Consider the following 17721-nt stretch of genomic DNA (forward strand, 5'->3'; position numbering starts at 1 on the left):
ACCTTTTGAAACTTTAGAAACATTTTACTTTGAAATTAATGTGAGGTGAAATTTCAGATTTATAGAATAATAGCCTTCAATAAGCCACCATTTATTGAGTACACAGTAACAGATATTATGCTGAGAACTGGAATTCATGAATGATCTTACTTAATTAACTCTCTTGACAGGTTTCCTGATGTGTAGGCATCATTCTCTCTTGATAAAGAAACTTAAACATAAAGGAGTTAACTAGGTTGCCAGTAAATAACAGGCTTGTAATTGATGAAGCCCTCATCTGAACCCGGCCTGGCAGTCAACCATGCCCATGCTTTTATGAACTGCTACTCTGATTTGCCTCCCCATATAAGACTCCTTTAACACATCTTTCTCTCTTCCTTCCGTCCTTCCTTCTTTCCTTCCTTCAGATTTTATTTATTTAAGATTTTATTTATTTATTCATGAGAGAGAGGCAGAGACACAGGCAGAGGGAGAAGCAGGCTCCATGCAGGGAGCCCAATGCAGGACTTGATTCTGGGTCTCCAGGATCACACCCTGGGCCAAAGGCAGGCACTTTAATGGCTGAGCCACCCAGGTGTCCCTAAACATCATTTTAAATGAATACACCTTTAGGTAAAAGTAGGTGGAAGAAGACTAGGCTGGTCCTAATTTGGAGAGGACTGTCTTTTGGTCATCTGCTCCATGTGATAGGACAGTTTCCCAGGCCTCTTTGCTGTCCTGAATGTTGTACATGTTGACCCTTGGGTCCTTTGCTTTTTGGTCATCAAGGCTGACTCAGGGACCCAGAGCCTAGGAGAAGAAGAATGGAGCTGGCCTCTAGCCTGTGCAGTATAGATTTGGGCCTTGGGATCGAGTCAGGAAGGACATCTCCAGTCATGGATTGTTTCTTTGGGTCTCAATAGTTGTGGGTCACAGACCCAGCTAGAAGTCAAATTCCTACCAGCTGTTATCAATTTCTGTGTAGGAGGTGGTGACCTTGACTTGAATCAGCCCCAGTTGAAACTTGATTTCTCTGTCAAGTGAACTATATCTGTGGAACTTGTCCCCAGAGGCCTACTCTCCCAGCCTGGGATTTACTGTGTTTATTTCCCAGCTGTTCCTAACACACCATTCAGAATGATGCAAGTTTTTTCTTGTTAGATCTGCCTTGAGCCAATATTTAGCTGTCTCCATTTTCATAGCCTTAAATACTCCAGGCTCACTTTGACTCTTGCTTTTGCATTTGTTTGTAGAAGTCAAGTCATCCAGGACAGAGCCATCCACTTGGCACCAGCAAAGGCTGTACTCATAGTGCACGCTGTCTCAACATGACCTGTCATTTTATGAGGCAGCCCACACCCTAACTGTGCATTCCCTTTCACTTTTTTTTTTTTTAAAGGATCTCTGTTTGCTGATTTTACAGATTTAACCAGCATTTAAATCTTAATTTAGAGCTTTCACTTCCCCAGTTTGGGGAGAAAGTACATATTCTCTATCTCTTATTCCTTTTCCTTAATTCTCATCTCTCAAGCCTCCATCCTTTTGGAGTGGAGGAGCCCTCCCAGGGCCATCAGACCCCTCTGATAGCTCAGTATTTTGTCTCTCTGCTGCTTTTAAAATCATATACTCTTTGGGGTTCTGTGATTGTGGGCTTTGCTTATCTCACCTGCTGATGAAACTCTCTTTAAAAGGCATCTTTCTCTGGGCTCTCCCTTTTCTGTTCCACTTCCTCTCATCTCAGAAAGTGATTTTTAAGGTGGTAAGTACAAATGTATCCTCCTGTGGCCTCTCTGAATTGTCTGGAAAAGCCAACTTGATTTTATGTTGGGCACCATGCTGGACACATTCCCAGGCATAGCCCCTGGGAGTCTCGTGGCCACCTTTGTGAGAGATACTGCTATTACCATTTAATAGAGATAAGGAAATTGTGCCCCAAAGCACAGAGCTGGGAATCAAACTCTGGTTTATTTAAACTAAAATTTTGTCTGCCTTCCCCTAGTGGCCCCAAGTGATTTTCCTTTTGATAATTATAAAAGGATACTGTCCAGAGGAGAAGGATGACCACATAATAGAGTTTGTGGAGAGAGATTCAAAAAATCGAGGGCTAATGGGGCAGGATTTCTCTGTGTGTTCACCTACCTGGACAGCCCTGCCCTTCGAAGCCCAGCTTGGATCTAACCTGTGCTGCGCAGCCTTCCCGGGAGATGCTGCCTCCCGGTACCCTTGCCTTCCTTTGAACAACTGAGGCCCGTTTGATCTTGCACCTACTTATTTCACACTTGTGTTTCATTCTTTGCACAGTGGTCCATCCCCACTTCCCATCCCCTCCTCTTGTGGGTGGCAGTTCTTTTGCCTATTTTGTTTTAACTTTCAAACTGTTCGCAACACTCTGTACCCCCAGAATATATTTTGATGAACTGAGTAGACCACACCTCTAGATTATCTTGTAAATGCTGACTGTTCTTTTATTTCATATATATGGTTTTTCATGTATATATATCCCACCCCCTCCTTCAAGTCCAAGAACTCACTCTGGAGTTTCTCCCCTTCCTTGCTACTCACAAAAGTCCTTGTGTGTTTCCAGGCCACTTTAGTCTCCGGTGGTTGCCTCTTCCTGTAGGCGCCGTATCTTCTGACAGCAGCCTTCCTTGTGCCTGGAGCCTACGCATCCTTGTATGAATATACTTTCATAATTTACCTCAGGGTACTGTTCTTTTTTTTAAAATTGGAGTTCAATTTGCCAACATATAGCATAACAACCAGTGCTCATCCCGCCACGTGCCCCCCTCAGTGCCCATCACCCAGTCACCCCAAACCCCCGCCCACCTCCCTTCCACCACCCCTTGTGCATTTCTCAGAATTAGGTGACTCTCATGTTCTGTCTCCCTCACTGATATTTTCACTCATTTTCTCTCCTTTCCCCTTTATTCCCTTTCACTATTTTTTATATTCCCCAAATGAATGAGACCATATAATGTGTGTCCTTCTCCGATTGACTTATTTCACTCAGCATAATACCCTCCAGTTCCATCCAAGTCGAAGCAAATGGTGGGTATTTGTCATTTCTAATGGCTGAGGAATATTCCATTGTATACATAGACCACATCTTCTTTATCCATTCATCTTTCGATGGACACCGAGGCTCCTTCCACAGTTTGGCTATTGTGAACATTGCTGCTGCTATGAACATTGGGGTGCAGGTGTCCTGCCATTTCACTACATCTGTATCTTTGGGGTAAATCCCCAGCAGTGCAATTGCTGAGTCGTAGGGCAGGTCTGTTTTTAACTCTTTGAGGAACCTCCACATAGTTTTCCAGAGTGGCTGCACCAGTTCACATTCCCACCAACAGTGCAAGAGGATTCCCCTTTCTCCGCATCATCTCCAACATTTGTGGCTTCCTGTCTTGTTAATTTTCCCCATTCTCACTGGTGTGAGGTGGGATCTCATTGTGGTTTTGATTTGTATTTCTCTGATGGCCAGTGATGTGGAGCATTTTCTCATGTGCTTGTTGGCCATGTCTGTGTCTTCCTCTGTGAAATATCTGCTCATGTCTTTTGCCCATTTCATGATTGGATTGTTTGTTTCTTTGCTGTTGAGTTTAATAAGTTCTTTATGGATCTTGGATACTAGCCCTTTATCTGATAGGTCATTTGCAAATATCTTCTCCCATTCTGTAGGTTGTCTTTTAGTTTTGTTGACTGTTTCTTTTGCTGTGCAGAAGCTTTTAATCTTGATGAAGTCCCAATAGTTCAGTTTTGCTTTTGTTTCTCTTGCCTTCATAGATGTATCTTGCCAGAAGTTGCTGTGGCCAAGTTCAAAAAGGGTGTTGCCTGTGTTCTCCTCTAGGATTTTGATGGATTCTTGTCTCACACTTAGATCTTTCATCCATTTTGAGTTTATCTTTGTGATGGTGTAAGAGAATGGTCTAGTTTCATTCTTCTTCATGTGGCTGTCCAATTTTCCCAGCACCATTTATTGAAGAGACTTTTTTCTGGTGGATAGTCTTTCCTGCTTTGTTGAATATTAGTTGACCATAGAGTTGAGGGGCCATTTCTGGATTCTCTATTCTGTTCCATTGATCTATGAGTCTGTTTTTGTGCCAGTACCACACTGTCTTGATGATCACAACTTTGTAGTGTAACCTGAAATATGGCATTGTGATGCCCCCAGCTCCGATTTTCTTTTTTAATATTCCCCTGGCTATTCGGGGTCTTTTCTGATTCCACACAAATCTTAAGATGGTTTATTCCAACTCTCTGAAGAAAGTCCATGGTATTTTGATAGGGATTGCATTGAATGTGTAAATTGCCCTGGGTAGGATTGACATTTTCACAATATTCTTCTAATCCATGAGCATGGAATATTTTTCCATCTCTTTGTGTCTTCCTCAATTTCTTTCAGAAGTGTTCTGTAGTTTTTAGGGTGTAGATCCTTTACCTCTTTGGTTAGGTTTATTCCTAGGTATCTTATGCTTTTGGGTGCAATTGTAAATGGGATTGACTCCTTAATTTCTCTTTCTTCAGTCTCAATTTTAGTGTATAGAAATGCCACTGACTTCTGGGCATTGATTTTGTATCCTGCCACACTGCCGAATTGTTGTATGAATTCTAGCAATCTTGGGGTGGAATCTTTTGGGTTTCCTCTGTACAGTATCATGTCATCTGTGAAGAGGCAGAGTTTGACTTCTTCTTTGCCAATTTGAATGCCTTTTATTTCTTTCTGTTGTCTGATTGCTGAGGCTAGGACTTCCAGAAATTCTAGTACTATGTTGAATAGCAGTGGTGAGAGTGGACATCCCTGTCTTGTTCTTGGTCTTAGGGGAAAGGGTCCCAGAGTTTCCCCATTGAGAATGATATTTGCTGTGGGCTTTTTGTAGATGGCTTTTAAGATGCTGAGGAATGTTCCCTGTATCCCTACACTCTTCAGAGTTTGGATCAGAAATGGATGCTGTATTTTGTCAAATGCTTTCTCTGCATCTGTTGAGAGAATCATACGACTCTTGTTTTTTCTCTTGTTGATCTCATCTATCACATTGATTGCTTTACGAGTGTTGAACCAACCTTGCATCCTAGGGATGAATCCCACTTGATCATGGTGAATAATCTTCTTAATGTACTGTTGGATCCTATTGGCTAGTGTCTTGTTGAGAATTTTTGCATCTGTGTTCATCAGGGATATTGGTCTATAATTCTCCTTTTTGGTGTGGTCTTTGGTTTTGGAATTAAGGTGATGCTGGGCTCATAGAACAAGTTTGGAACTATTCCATTTCTTTCTATCTTTCAGAACAGTTTTTAGTAGAATAGTAGAAACAGCTTTTTGTTTCTTCTTTAAATGTTTGATAGAATCCCCCTGGGAAGCCATCTGGTCCTGGACTTTTGTGCCTTGGGAGGTTTTTGATGACTGCTTCAATTTCCTCCCTGGTTATCGGCCTGTTCAGGTTTTCTATTTCTTCCTGTTCCAGTTTTGGTAGTTTGTGGTTTTCCAGAAATGTATCCATTTCTTCTAGATTGCCTAATTTATTGGCATATAGCTGCTCATAATATGTTTTTAAAATCGTTTGTATTTCTTTGGAATTGGTGGCGATCTCTCCTTTTTCATTCATGATTTTTTATTAATTTGAGTCTTTTTTGTTTTTAATAAGGCTGGCTAATGGTTTATCTATCTTATTGATTCTTTCAAAGAACTAACTCCTGGTTTTGTTGATCTGTTCCACAGTTCTTCTGGCTTCTATTTCATTGAGTTCTGCTCGAATCTTTATTGATTATCTTCTGCTTGGTGTAGGTTTTATTTGCTGTTCTTTCTCCAGTTCCTTTAGGTGCAAGGTTAGATTTTGTATTTGAGTTTTTTACAGTTTTTTGAGGGATGCTTGTATTGTGATGTATTTCTGTCTCAGGACTGCTTTTGCTGTATCCCAAAGATTTTGAACTGTTGTATCTTCATTCTCATTAGTTTCCATGAATCTTTTTTAATTCTTCTCTAATTTTCTGGTTGACCCATTCATGTTTTAGCAGGATGGTCTTTAACCTCCACGTGTTTGAATTTCTTCCAAATTTCTTCTTGTGATTTAGCTCTAGTTTCAAAGCATTATGGTCTGAAAATATGCAGGGGATAATCCCAGTCTTTTCGTATCAGTTAAGACCTGATTTGTGACCCAGTATGTGGTCTATTCTGGAGAAAGTTCCATGTGCACTTGAGAAGAATGTGTATTCAGTTGTGTTTGGATGTAAAGTTCTATAAATATCTGTGCAATCCATCTGGTCCAGGGTATCATTTAAATTCTTGTTTCTTTGGAGATGTTGTGCTTAGATCTGTCATTTACAGAAAGCACCATGTTGATGTCTCCCAGTATAAGTGTATTATTATCTAAGTATGTTTTTACTTTGGTTATTGATTGATATACTTGGTAGCTCCTACATTAGGGGCATAAATATTCATGATTGTTAGGTCCTCTTGTTGATATATCCTTTAAGTATGATATAGTGTCCCTCTTCATCTCTTACTGCCTTCTTTGGGATAAACTTTAATTTATCTGATATGAGGATTGCTACCCCAGCCTTCTTTTGAGGACCATTTGAATGGTAAATGGTTCTCCAACCTTTTATTTTCAGGCTGGAGGTATCCTTAGGTCTAAAATGAGTCTCTTGTAGACAGCAAATAGATAGGTCTTGCTTTTTCATCCAGTCTGAAATCCTGCACCTTTTGATGGGATCATTAAGCCCATTCATGTTCAGAGTTAATATTGAAAGATATGAATTTAGTGTCATCATAATCCCTATTCAGTCCCTGTTTTTGTAGATTGTTTCTTTGGGCTTCCTCTTTCTTTTACAGTGTCCCCCTTACTATTTCTTGCAGAGCTGGTTTGGTGGTCACATATTCTTTCAGTTTCTGCCTATCTTGGAAGCTCTCTATTTCTCTTTGTATTCTGAATGAGAGCCTTGCTGGATAAGTATTCTTGGCTGCATGTTCTTCTCATTTAGGACCCTGAATATATCTTGCCAGCCCTTTCTGGCCTGCCAGAAATGGTCTCTGTGGAGAGGTATGCTGTTAACCTAATACTTATCCCCATACAGGTTAGGGATCTCTTGTCTCTTGCTGCTCTAAGGATCTTCTCTTTATCTTTGGAATTTGCAAGTTTCACTATTAAATGTCGAGGTGTTGAATGGTTTTTATTGATTTTAGGGGGGATCTCTCTACCTCCTGGATCTGAATGCCTGTTTCTCTCCCCAAATTAGGGAAGTTCTCAGCTATGATTTGTTCAAATACACTTTCTGGTCCTCTGTCCCTTTTCCCTCTGGAACCCCAATTAAACGTAGTTTTTTTTTTTCCTTCTGAGGCTGTCCTTTATTTCCCTTCACCTTTCCTCATGATCTTTTAATTGTTTTTCTCTTTTATCCTCAGCTTCCTTCCTTGCCATCAACTTGTCTTCTATGTCACTCACTTGTTCTTCTACCTCATTAATCCTCATCATTAGGACCTCCAGTTTGGATTGCATCTCATTTAATTGATTTTTAATTTCTGCCTGATTAGATCTAAATTCTGCAGTCATGAAGTCTCTTGAATCCTTAATTCTTTTTTCCAGAGCCACGAGTAGCTTTATAATTGTGCTTCTGAATTGGCTTTCTGACATTGAATTGTAATCCAAATTCTGTAACTCTGTGGGAGAGAGGACTGTTTCTTATTCTTTCTTTTATGGTGAGTTCTTCTTTCTAGTCATGTTGCTCAGTGCAGATTGGCTAAAAACGAGTTGTTCTGGAAAAAGAAAGGGGAAAAAAAAGAAAAAAAGGGGAAAAAACAAAACAAAAAGCAAACAAACAAAAAAAAACAAAGAACAAAAAAACAAAACAAAACAAGGAGGGGTACCCTCTAGTTCTATATACTATAAATCCCTCGACTTCCCCTGGAGCTTTCTAGCGCTGCTGGGTCAAGAACTTGCCCTTCCCCCTGTCCTTCCAGCTGGTCTTCTGGGGGAGGGGCCTGCTGTGCTGATTCTCAGGTGTTTGCAACTGGGGGAGCTGCCCCGCCCCCTGCCAGGTGCACGGCTCAGGGGGAGGTGTTGACCCATGAGGCCCCTGTCCCTTGGGGACTCCACTCCATCCCAGGCACAGGGTGACATCAGGAGGAACAACCCCACTAGCGGCGGCCAACTCTCCAGCCCTGGAGTCAGCTCCCGCAGTAACTCCCCAGCTTCCAGTCCGCAGGGGCCTAGATGCTCCAGAGGCCGGGGGCGCTGATCTGCACAGCTTGGGGTGCCCGGGGCAGGAGCTTCCTTGCTGTCTTGTGTCCTCCTGGCCTCCGCCTGTCCCGGGAGAGCACAGGATCCTGGCTGTGTCCCCAGCGCCCTGGGCTCCAGGGCCTGCGCTGCTGGAATTGCACTCCTGGGGCGTGCAGCCCCCTCCATGCAGAGCCACAGCCTGAGCTGCTCCCAAGGCCCCGCCGGGCGGCTCCTGCCCTTTAGGGAGCTGGGCCTGCGGGGTGTTGGGCGCTCTCCCCGGGGCACCTCCTCTGTTAGTGGCCCCGGGATCCTGGAGGCCCCACTGCCCCTCCTGGGATCCTGCCCGAGTTCCCTGAGAGTGCCTTTCCGTCCGGGAAGATTGGTAAAGTTCCTGCTTCTTCGGAGCTGGGTTTTCCTGTCCTGGGGGCTCCCCCTCAACTGGTCTTAGCCCGGCTCCTCGCAGGCCCCTCCCCCACTGGATTATTTTTTTATTTTTTTCCCACCTTCCTACCTTGATAAAAGCCTGAACTCCTCTCTGTAGTGTTCCAGCTGTTCTCTCTTTAAATCTCGGGCCGAATTCATAGGTTTTCAGGATGATTTGAAGGTTATCTAGGTACGTTGTGGGGGCCTGGTGACTTGGGGACCCTAGTCCTCCGCTACCTGCTCTGCCCGCCCCCCCCCCCCCACTGTTCAATGTTATTTGAGTTACTCTTACTTGCCAGGCACTAGATCGTGGAGGGGGGAGGGGGTATAACATCAGGGCCCAGAGAGACCCTGGGGCTAGGCAAGCCGTCTTGGGCTGATGAATGGTGTGAGCGGGAGCCAGGGGGGAGGGACCCCTACTGGGGCGTGGAGGAGGAGGAGCTGGGGCCTGATCCCTGCCGTGAACAGGGGCTGCAGTGGGGGAACTAGAAAGAGGCCCATCTGATGAGAGCCTGAAGTGGGACTGGAGATGGGGGGTTGTTGGAGGTGTGGCAAGAGACTGGCCAGAGCCCAGAGTGGGGGACCATCATGAAGAACCCTAGAAGCCCTGGCCAGAAGGCTGAACTTGAGTCCGAGAGCAGAGAGAAGCCCCTGAAAGTAGTTGGTCAGGGGTGGGACTGCTCTCAGAGCGGGTCACCCTGACTGTGTGGGACAGTCTGTGAAGGCAGACGCTGGTATAGTTTTCTGTCACTAGAGAGTGCTCAGCACATAATCGCTTCGCTGTTGCTAGTGGCAAGAGGCAGGCCCGAATTCTGGCTTCCTGCTACCCCCCACCTCGCCCCCACTCCCCACTGCCCACACAGAATTGAAGGAGGAGGGAGTGGGTTCTGGCCACCCCTCAGCACCTACTCTGATCTGGGCATTTACTACACACTGTTGTATGTATGTTGTATGTATGTATGTAAATAATTTTATTTAATCTCTACATTAACTTTGCAGCAAGTGTGTTCACTTATCAGATTTGTAAACAAAGCTTAAAGAAATTGGATGAGGGCACCTGGGTGGCTCAGTGGTTGAGCCTCTTGCCTTTGGCTCAGGGCATGATCTCGGGGCCCTGGGAATGAGTCCTGCATGCGGCTCCCTGCAGGGAGCCAGCTTCTCCCTTTGCCTGTGTCTCTGCCTCTTTCTCTCTGTCTCTCATGAATGAATAATTAAAATCTTAACAAAAAAAGATTAGATGACTTGATCAATGACAATATTTAATAATAACTACTAGATAAACTAATTTGCTGCAATTGAATTGGCTAAGAAGGAACCAAACAACCTGATCTTGCTGTACACTTAATTCCTAGTTAAACCTTACTTAACTGGAGGTCTTTACTGAAAATGCCCTGAATGGCCTATTCTCCCTCAAATGTGTATTTTCCTAAAGTTCACAATGGCATCATATTAAGAAAACAATGAAACAGGGAATACATGTCCCTGTTTCCAGAATTTATCCTTATCCGGGTTCTACAACAACAGACCAGACTGCATTGTGACACTATTATACATAATGCTTCCTGGTTAAAAATACCAGGTACTTTGAAGTGAGAGAGAGATATTTACCTACTTGTGATTCATAAATGATCTTTTTAGAATTTGGGATGTGAACTGCCAACTATATAACACTTTTATAATGAAATGAACTTTATATATGAAAGACCCATCAGCCCCTCTGCCTAAGAAAAAAACCCCACTTTAGTTAGAAATAGGATTTGATTGTCATAAAATGGCATTTATTTAATACAACAATGGGATTTCTGAAGTCAGGGGGCTTTACCTACCACTTTCTTCTGTTTTCAGTTATGGGGCCTGCTACTGTGATAGGATGGGAAGAGTCTTGTGGGAAATGGGGAGAGGCTTGGGCCACCCTTTACTGCTTAGTGACCTCAGCCAAGTTGCTTTACTTCCCTAATCCTCAATTTCTGCATCCATTTCTTTTTTTAAAAATTTTTTAAAAATATTTTTAATTTATTTTTTAGAGAGACCGAGGGAGAAGCAGGCTCTATGCAGAGGGCCCAACATGTGACTTGATCCTGGGTCTCCAGGATCATGCCCTGGGCTGAAGGCAGCACTAAACCACTAAGCCACTGGGCTTGCCCTCCTCATCCATTTCTTAAAGAAGCCTCTTGCCTGCTCAAGTACACCACGTCAGAAAATTTCCCTTCATGCTTTCTCCTGCGTTATCAGGTCTCCATCTCTACTGGATCGCTGCCATCTGCATATAGAGATCCTTGATGGGACCCCACCTTAAGAAGTGTTTTCCTTGCCTCCCCCCACCCTTCAACACCACCTTCTCTTTTTTCATCCTAGCAAAACTCTGACAGAACCACCTATGCTCTAAAATTGTCTAAACTGTCTAAAATTCTTCTCCATTTCCAGTCAGGCTTTAACCTTTGCCATTAGGGCACAGTAACTCCTGGGGAGCTCATGGTTGCCCTTCATGTTTCTAAATCCAGCTGCCCATATTCAGGCCTAATTTAACACAGTTGATCATGGCTTTCTCCTCAAAGCCCTTTCTTCACTTGCTTTCTAGAAAACCTCCCCTCCCCTCCCGCACTCCCAACTGCTTCATTCCTTGCTTTTTCTCAGTGGGTTGTCTCTGCAGTTTCTTTTTCACTTCTCAGTCTCTGAATATTGAAATGGCCCAGAGCTCAGGTTGAGTCCTTGGGCATTTCTTCTCTTCTATCTACACTCCTCCTTACATACTTTTGTCTAGTCCAATGGCATTAATACCATCTTACATTGATGATGCCGAATCTCTAGCTGCATTCCTCCCTGAATTCCAGATTTTGTTTCCAAGTGACTTGTCCAGTTGGATGTCTAGTAGGCATCTCAAACTCAACATCTCAGAAGCTAAATTTCTAACTCTTCCCACTAAGCCCCCAAACCTCCTCTTTCTATGTTCTTTTCATTTGAATTTCATTCTTTTGAATAAATGGCAGTTTCAGTCTTCCATGTTCTTGGTACAACCACTCATGATGTCTAGCACCCTGGTCTCTCACTTGGCTTATTACCATAGCCTCTGATTGAGTCTCCTTATTTCCATCTTCATCTTTATCTTATTTTAAGCTTTAATGAGATAAAACTGATGTATCATAGCATGTAAGTTTAAGGTGTACAGAGTATTTATTTGATTTTCATATATGGTAAAATGATGACCACCATAGCATTAGCTCACACCTCCATCCTGTCCTACTGTTATTATTACTTTTTGTGGTAAAACACTTAAGATCTGCTCTCTTGGCAACATTCGAGTATACAAGAGAGTATTGTTAGCTAAAATCACCATGCCGTACATGAGATCCCCAGATTTGTTAAACTTGTAACTGAAAGTTTGTACCCTTTGACCAGTATCTCCCCATTTCCACCACTGCCTAGCACCTCGTAACAACCACCACTGTGCTCTTTGCTTCTGAGCTTGACATTTTTAGATTCCACATAAATGTTATCATACAGTTTTTTAGTGTCTTCCTCTATCTGACTTACTTCATTTGGCATAATGCCCTCAAGGTTCATCCAAGTTAGTGGAAATGGCAGGATTTTCTTTCTGCTTATGCCTGAATAATATCATTATTTCATATATATATATAATTATTTCATATCTATTTTATATATATATAACCTCTTATCGGTTCATCTGTTGATGGACACTTAGATAACATTATTTCCATATCTTGGCTATTTTAATTTTGCAACTAATGTGTAAATGCAGACATCTCTTTGAGATCCTGATTTCAACTCATTTGGATAGATACCCAGAAGCGAAATTGCTAGATCGTATGGTAGTTCTATTTTTAATTTTTTGAGGAACCTCCAAACTGTTTTTCACAGTCACTACAACCAATTTACATTTCCACCAACAGTGCACAAGTGTTCCCTTTTCTCCACATCCTCATCAACACTCATTTCTTGTCTTTTTGATACTAGCCATTCTTGACTGATGTGAGGTGGTATCTCACTGTGGTTTTGATTTGCAAACCTCTGATGATTAGTGATATCAAGCACCTTCTCAAGTACCTATTGGCTATTTGCATGTCTTTGAAAAACTGGTTACTTGATTCATCTGCCCTTTAAAAAAATTGGGTTATTAGGCTTTTGGTTTTTTTGCTATTGAGTTGTATTAGTTCATCATATATTTTTACACTTGATATCTTAGCCAAAAGGCCTATAAGTGATTTCATCATATATTTTTAATATTAACCCCTTATGTTATGCATATTTTTCATTTATTGAAATTATCATATGATTTTTTAAAAAAAAAGTTTATTTATTCATTCATGAGAGACACAGAGAAAGAGACACACTTAGTTAGTCTCTGGCTAAAGGTTTGTCAATTTTGTTTCCCACATAGACAGAGGGAAAAGCAGGGCTCCCTACAGGGAGCCTAATGTGGGACTCAATCCCAGGACTCCAGGATCATGACCTGAGCCAAAGACAGATGCTCAACTGCTAAGCCACCTAGGCATCCCTGACCATATGATTTTTATCCTTCATTTTGTTGATGTGGTATATCACATTGTTCGTTAGCAGATGTTGAACCACTCTTGCATCTCTGAATAAATACCACTATGTTGTTGTTTTTACAGATTTATTTATTTATTTGAGAGAACATGAGAGAGAGAGAGAGAGAATCAGCAGGGGGGAGGGGCAGAAGGAGAAGCAATCTCCCTGCTAAGCAGGAGCCTGGTGCAGGGCTCGATCCTGGGACCCTGGGATCATGTCCAGAGCCAAGAACAAGAACAGACACTTAACTAACTGAACCACCCAGGTATCGAATCCCACTCTGATCATGATATATAATTCCTTTATTGTACTTTTGAATTTGGTTTGCTGATTTTCTTTTCTTGTAGTGTCCTCGTTTATTTTCAGAGTAATTGCTGACCTTGTGAAATGAATTTGGACATGTTCCACCCTTTTCAATTTTTTAAAAGAATTTGAGAAGAATTGTTATTAATTCTTAAAATGTTTGATGGAATTCACCAGTGAGGCTGTCTCATCCTAGACTTTTGTTGGGAAGTTTGATTACAGATTCATTCTCCTTCCTCATTTTTGGACTGTTCAGATTTTCTGTTTTTTAATACATCAGTCTTGGTAGATTATATGTTTCTAAGAATCTTTCTATTCCTTCTAAGTTATCTAATTTTTTTGGTATATAATGGTTTTAGTAATCTCTCAAGATACTTAGTATTTCTGTGGTATCAGCTATAATTTCTCCTTCATTTTTGATTATTTGAGTCCTCAGTCCTCTTTCTATTCTCTTTGTTAGTCTCTAGCTAAAGGTTTGTCAATTTTGTTTATCTTTTCAAAAGAGCAGCTCTTAGTTTTACCAATCTCTTCTTTTGTTTTCCTGGTCTTTATTTCATTTCTGTCTGCTCTGACCTTTGTTATTACCTTTCATCTGTTAACTGGGGCTTAACTATGTCCTCCTTTTCTAGTTACTTAAGTTGCAAAGTTAGATTATTTGAGATGTTTTTATTTTCTTAATGTGCATTTATCATGATAAACTTTCCTTTTATTACTGCTTTTGCAGCATCTCACATGTTTTGATGTGTTGTACCTCAATTTTCATTTGTTTCAAGATATTTATTGATTTCCCTTTTGATTTTTTAGTTTGATCTGTTGGATGTTCAGGAGGATGTTGTTGATATGCGCATATTTGTGAATTTTCTAGCTGTTATGACTGGATTTCAATCTTTTTAAATTTGTTAAAACTTGTTCTATGATGTATCATATGGTTTATCCTGAGGAAAGTTCTGTGTGCTCTTGAGAAGAATGTATATTCTACTAGTACTGGATTGACATTCTATATATTTCTATTAGGTTAATTTGGTATAACATTTGGTTCAAGTCTAATATTTCCTTGTTGACTTTCCAGCTGGATGATCTCTCCATTGTTAAAAATATAATACTGTTATTATTGTATTATATCCCCCCTCATATCTGTTTATATTTGCTTTAATACATTTAGGTACTTCATTATGTGCATTTATATTTATGATTTTTATATTTTCTTGATGAGTTGATCCCTTTATTATATAATGTCCACCTTTTTCTCATTGGCATTATTGGCTTACAGTCTGTTTTTTTCTGATGTCAGCATAGCTTCCTACTCTTACTCTTTTTGGATTTTCACTTAAATAGAGTATGTTTTCTTATCCCTTCATTTGAACCTGTGCGTGTCCTTTAAGCTGAAGTGAGACTCTTACAGGCAGTATATAGTCTTTCTTTTTAATCCATTGTGCCTTTTCATTAGAGAAATCAATGCATTAATCTTTGAGTAATTATTGCTAAGTAAGGACTTATTAATGTCATCTTATTTTTTTTTTCTGGCTGTTGTGAAGTTCTGTTTATCTTTTCTTCATTTCTTGCTGCCTTCCTTTGTAAGTTGATGATTTTCCATAGTGGAATGCTTTCTTCTTCTTTTTTAAAAATCTTTGTGTATCTATTGTAAATTTTGGCTTTGTAGTTCCCATGAGGTTTATATAAAGCATTTTACATATAAAGTCTATTTTGTGCTAATAACAATTTAACATTGCATACAAAACACTATACTTTTACTCCCCCTCTTGAATGTTTCTGATGTCATCATTTACCATTTTTTAACCATGTGTTCAACAAATTGTTGAAACTATAGCTATTTTTATGCTTTTGTGTTTTAACCTTCATTCTAGAGCTAAGTAGTTAGCACATTACCATTTGACAGTATTAGGGTATTTTGAGTCTGAATGTATGTTTACCTTTACTGATGTGTTGTATATTTTCATATGTTTTCATGTTACTAATTAGGATCCTTTTGTTTCAACTTGAACTCCATTTTAGCATTTCTTGTAATACTGGTTTAGTGATGATGAATTGCCTCAGCTTTTGTTTATTAGGAAGGTCTTTATTTAACCTTCAATTCTGAAGGAAAATTTTGTTGGGTAAAGTATTCTTAGTTGGCAGCTTTTTTTTTTCTTTTAGCACTTTGAATATATAATCTGATTTTTTTCTGGCCTGTAAGGTCTCTGCTGAGAAATCCACTGACAACCATATGAGGGTTCCTTTGTATGAAAAAAAAATTTTCTCTTGTCTCTTTAAGTATTCTCTTTGTCTTTGGTATTAGAGTTTTATTATTATGAGTCTTGAAGAAGAACATTTTGGAATGAAATATTGAGATGACCTATTAATTTCATGAATTTGGATCTTTGTCTTTTAAAATCCATTTTTTTTGTGTGTGGGTAAATACTCACAAATGGGTTATTGGGGTATATAGTATTTCTATTTTTGATTTTTTGAGAAATCTCCTTACTGTTTTCCAGAGTGGCTGCACTAATTTACATTTCCATCAACATGCATGAGGGTTTCTTTTTCTCAACATCCTTACCAACATGTGCTATTTCTTGTCTTTTTGATACTAGTCATTTTGACTAATATGAGGTGATATGTTATTGTGGTTTTGATTTGCACTTCCGCAATGATTAGTGATGTTAAGCATCATTTCATGTCTGTTGTCCATCTTTATGTCTTCTTTGGAAAAATGTCTATTAAGGTCCTCTGCCTATTTTTAAATCAGATCTCTCTCTCTCTCTCTCTCTTTTTTTTTTTTTTTTGGTGTTGAGTTGTATGAGTTCTTTATATATTTTGGATATTAATCCCTTGTCAAATGTAAAATTTGCAAGTATCATTTCCTATTCAGTAGGTTGCTTTCTCATTTTGTTGGTTTTCTTTGCTGTGCAAAACCTTTTTAGTTTGATGTAGTCCCAATTGTTTGTTTTGCTTATATTTCCCTTGCCTGAGGAGACAGAGCCAAAAGAGATATTGCTAGGACTGATGTTCCAAGAGATAACTATCTATGTTTTCTTTAGAGGCTTTATGACTTCAGATCTTATATTTAGGTCTTTAATCTTTTTTGAGTTTATATTTGTGTATAGTGTAAGAAAGTGGTCCATTTTCATTCTTTTGCATGTAGCTGTCCAGTTTTCCCAAGTCCATGTATTGAAGAGACTGACTTTTCCTTATTGTAAATTAATTGGCTATATATACATTGGTTTATTTCTGAGCTCTCTATTTTGTTCTATTTATCTATGTCTCTTTTTGTCCCAGTGCCATACTGTTTTGATTGCTATGGGTTGGTAGTATAGTTTGAGATCTGGGAGCATGATACCTCCAGTTTTGTTCTTTCCCAAGGGTATTGACTGTTTGAGGTCTTTTGTGGTTCCATACAAATCTTAGGATTATTTGTTCTAGTTCTAATTACTGTTTGGTAGGGAATGCAATCTTGTCATTCACCACAACATGGATGGACCTAGAGGGTATAATGCTAAGTAAAATAAGATAAAAAAAGACATACCATATAATTTCACTTATATGTGAATCTAAGAAACAAAACAAATGGACAGAAACAAACTGATAAATACAGAGAACAACCTAGTAGCTGCCAGAGGGGAGGGGGTGAAGGAATGGATAAAATAGGTGAAGGGGATCAAAAACTGCAAACTTCTAGTTATAAAATAAGTAAATCATGGGAATGTAAAGTACAATATTAAGGAATATAGTCAATAATATTGTAATAACTATATAGTACAGATGGTAACCACACAGTGATCATTTCATAATGTATATAACTGTCAAATTGCTTTGTTGTACACTTGAAACTAATATAATATCGTATGTTAACTATACTTCACAAGAACTCTTCATTCTCACAGTTATCCATTAAGACACAAACCAGCTCACGCTCCTCCTCTGGTGAGACCCTGTAATGTCATCTTACACAGATTGAAGGCAGAAGGACTCAGAGGGCTCTAGAACAAGGCCCTGCACCATGAAGCCTCATTCCCTCCACTATTTTCATAGCTCGTTCTGCTACAGTTGCAGCCTCTCTGTGCTCGTGAGCTCATGTTAAAGCCTTTAATTTGCTATTCTCCCTGCTTGATGTATTCTTTCTCAAATATTCACATGGCTGGCATTTCACTGTCTTCAATTCTTGCCTTATCAGTAAAACTTCCTTGACCAATCTATATTTTAAAAAAAATCCTCCAACCCTCCCAACATCCAGCACTCCCTTTCTCCATCCCTTTTC

This window comes from Vulpes vulpes, chromosome 4 (assembly GCF_048418805.1).
Source record: "Vulpes vulpes isolate BD-2025 chromosome 4, VulVul3, whole genome shotgun sequence".
In the NCBI taxonomy this organism is placed as follows: domain Eukaryota; kingdom Metazoa; phylum Chordata; class Mammalia; order Carnivora; family Canidae; genus Vulpes; species Vulpes vulpes.